Source organism: Calonectris borealis, unplaced genomic scaffold (genome assembly GCF_964195595.1).
Source record: "Calonectris borealis unplaced genomic scaffold, bCalBor7.hap1.2 HAP1_SCAFFOLD_131, whole genome shotgun sequence".
Taxonomy (NCBI): Eukaryota; Metazoa; Chordata; class Aves; order Procellariiformes; family Procellariidae; genus Calonectris; species Calonectris borealis.
This window is the reverse complement of record NW_027441519.1, coordinates 204994-209000: the sequence shown is the minus strand read 5'-3', so window position 1 is coordinate 209000 and position 4007 is coordinate 204994. Positions and strand designations below refer to the sequence as shown.

The 4007-nt window shown below is 46.9% G+C and overlaps 1 long non-coding RNA gene across 1 annotated transcript; it reads right to left on the bottom strand.

Moving 5' to 3' along the window:
- Positions 1–1738: 1738 nt before the first annotated feature.
- Positions 1739–4007, bottom strand: LOC142077008 (uncharacterized). Its single transcript, XR_012671491.1, has 4 exons — positions 3281–4007; positions 2721–2824; positions 1867–1922; positions 1739–1782 (listed from the first exon to the last, which is right to left on the bottom strand). It is a non-coding gene; the product is annotated as an uncharacterized LOC142077008 (long non-coding RNA).

Below are 4007 nucleotides of genomic sequence, written 5' to 3'. Positions count from 1 at the left end.
AAACAACACAGATTGCTTATAATTACATCAGGAATAGAACACCTGAAGAATAACTGCTACTTCAGCTCACCAACCGCTGCTCACCTTGCCCAAGTAAGCTCCGGTGCCTATATCCCATGTTGCTCCTCACTTCGCACCTTCCAATTAAAAAAAAAACTTTACTATAATGTGGTCATATAGCCACCAGTCACATCTTCCTCCTAAAACCACACGCCAACCCACCTCGTTACAGCGCTCCGCTCTTCCATCACCCTTGGGTGTGCAGCTTGTCCCTCTGCATCTGCAAAACCAATATCATCAAACAAGTAACCCAGATGCACAGTGATAGCTTAACAATTCCAGAGGACTTGTTTCCTGTTAGGAATACCATCTAGAATCAAACTACAGCCTGCCATTAAATGAAAGATATAAATCAAACATTAAGCCCTATGCATACAAGCCTTAACACCTTGGAGGTTCCATCTGCTCAACTACCACTATAGCTCACTCTCCCACACAGCTCCAGTCATCCCCTCTGCACCTGCAAAACACTACAGAAATTGCTTTCCTCACCTGCTGCTGACAGCTACTCAGTCAAGATGACTGCACAACCTTTGCCTCGATAGTCTAGGCATATCAACATATTAACTGTAGACTCTTATCGCTGTTCTAACTACCCCTGACTCTACACCCACGGGCAGGGCGGCTCCAAGCCAAACGCACACACACACAGACCGACACTACACGGAACGTTACAAACAACACACCTCAAAGGTAAGAGAAAACTCTCGGCGAGAAGAATGACACCCAGACAGAAGATGTTGTCAGGCAAGACTACCCATGTCACAGTGACGTGAGGAGGCTCTACGGCAACCCCAGAGAAAGAGTAGAACGTCGTGACCCATGACAAGAAGTTACTCTCAAAACTGAGAAGACGTACACACAATAAGCCTGGCTTCGAGACCTAAGAAAGGTAAGGATGGAGGGAAATGATCCCAGTCAGCAAAAATGGACAACTGTACAGTAGAGGTGCTCACACAGCCAGGAAGAACGCTGCAAAAGATGACCATCTGGAAAAATCCAGGATGCGAGAGCGATCCACGCTTTAAGCTAGGAACGCAAGAAAACAAGCACCCGATCGGCGCTACGGCGGTAAGTACAGGCATTCGAGGCCCTAGGAATAGCGCTCGAGACCTGAGGACGATCTAAGACACAGAAGACAGACCACACAAACTACACAACAGGCTAGAACTGCCCTGCCCGGCACATGCTGGTGTCATGCTGAAGAGTAACCCGCTCCCTTTACCTGCCCAAAGGAGACTGTTCCTGGACAGCCCTTTGCCCTACAGGAAATTTAAATCCCCATTCCTGCAATTGCCAACCTTGGCCCCTGCCCCCTCCCCAGTGCCAGTCCCTCAACTTAGCTTTCAGAGAACTGGGAGGTCTGAATCTATCCTTGACAAAAAACAACTCATCTGGCTGATACTTTCCTGCAGTTACCAGGTTCCTCTTCATCATCTGCAGAAAAGAAATACCCGCAACACCAGCAGTAAGCATCATGACAGTAGACGCCAACCTCTTCCACAACAACCTCATCCTCAGAAGCGCCGTGTTGTTCCGCTCACCTGCTCCACGTCGATGGCAGAGTCCGAGGCTGCGGCCGCTGTTATTTGTGGCACCTAAGATACCAAGAGACAAAATTACCATTGCACTTGTGCGAAATCACCGGTCCTGTGCTCCTCCTTTCTACTACCCAGCTCACCTCAAACGCTCATCCAGTTCCAAAGGTGGCCTGCACGGCACCTACAAAACCAAAGACAAAAGCTTCATGGAGCTGCCGCAGGATACTTTCCTCTCGGACACCGACTGGGCTGACGCTCGCCTCACCTTCTCAGACCACTTGTCGAGGTGCCGCTTTGCTCCTCGGACGCTATGTGCGTCACCTGCAAAAATCAAAGCAACAAAGCAAATAACGCATGCCTCACTTTAATATCCTGCTTATCCTAGACCCGTTACTTAACTGCAAGAATAACTCAAACCACCCACCGACATACAAAAATTACAGTTACTGCCAGATGACTCAAATATAAATAAAGACCGATTGGCCAAATGCCTAAAGAAGTACGGATAGCAAATGACCGTGGCTGGTGTAAGACAGACTCTTCCTTTATGGATAAATAACTCTGTGAGCTACAGCATGGAGAACCCCTCAGTAGACAGCATGCTCAAATGAGAACACTGACATATACGGGACAGTAGATTGGGCTGCCAGAAGCTACTTGCAGACAGAATGCTACTACTAGATAACATTCCACTATAAAGTCTTAAACCAAAACTGCATAGTAGTTACAGGAGAGCTGAGTGCAGACAGATGCCAAATATGACTTGATGGTCACAAAATCTAATGAAGACAGGCACCAAAAGTCTAATAGAGACCGCTCAGAGCCAAATGCTTGATGAGAGATGCTTCTTGCAAAAATATGAGCTCGATGAGGAAAAGCCAAAGGTGATGCGGACCGAGCTATTAAAATCTCAATACAGAAGTACGCATTACTTCAGGTGGCGGGATGGTTCTGCCAGGTTGGTCTGACCCAAGCACTGGGTTCTAACACCTGTCCAGTGGTATACACGATATCTCACAGCCTCCCATCTAATAGACAGCTCCCCAGTCCAGGACCCTGTTATACATGTCCCAGCCCCCCTCAGCCCCATGATGAAAATCAAACAGTGAAAATAAGGACTCTGCTTCATCACCTTGGCCTCCGAAAAAAGCTTGCTTCCTCTGCTGATGGTCGACACCAATATCCTCGAGCTGTTCCTTGAATGTGGGCTGACCCTTGGGTGCCTGTACTGCCAAAGGAAGAGAAAATAATTATGCTCTTTGAACATGCTCCATCATCCTCTTGTTCTTCAAGAAATCAAAAGAAAACTATCCCGATCGCTACGTTATAGAAGTTTGTGCAGGAGATGGCTGAGGCCATCCCCATAAATGGAAAACTCTGCTATGGCCCTGCTTTGCCTGTCAGCGACAGTGTCCACCATCGGGGTGCCACAAACCCCTTCATGAGTCACTAAGAAAATCATACAATTAGTTAAAAACATCTGGCAAATAAGATATGACCTAAAACCCTGCGTACCCCACCTTACCCCAAAACCAGTCAGACAGCTGGCTTCCTCCCACACAAAACTCAAATCTTCAACAAATAGACAGAACAGAACAACATTACATCAAACAGAACAAAATCCTTACCCTCTGACACGCTCCGAAAGGGATTAGTGCACCCACATAATATATACTCACACTACCCACCCACGTACCGGCTTCCTCAGGGTCAGCCCTGTAAAGACGGGAGGAAGCCCGACTCTACCTCCCCGGGTGCCCCGGCATGCCACACCCCTCTCTGCCACTCCCATTGAGCGAAAACACTGGTGATGATATCTGGCAAAAAAAGAAGAGCAAAGACAGTCACAGGGACCTGCATGTCAAAAAATGACCTGACTTAACCTGCAGGAATAAACAAAAGAAGTCCTACAAAAAAAATTCTAACTAAAAAAACAGAAAATATTAAAAACCCATGAAGCTCAAAAAGACAGGACATTGTACCACATAGCAACCAAGACTGCTAGACAGATGAAGCCGTGAGGACAAGATGTCTGCCACAAAAACAGCTTGAGCCCAATTACCTATAAAGCCCTTTAGGGAATTACAGCAGCAGTCGGCCAATGGAAAAACCACGACGGTGTGATGTGGTGACTCAGAGATCTAAAATGGACACCCTTTCGCTACAGAAACTGATACTAAAACAAGAACAAGAGAACTGACGACTGACACTAGAGCAAACTTCATTGGATGCTTGAGGAAAAAGGCACAACTGGGAAAACAAAAAAAGCTTGTGTGTCCAGGACTGCAGTAAAGGAAACACCCTTGTCTGGAGATTGTTATGAGCACAAACAGCACACATCTCCAAGAAATTCTAGGGAAGACAGCAACGCAAGCCTGTGCTGAAAATAAATGCCTAGCCAATACC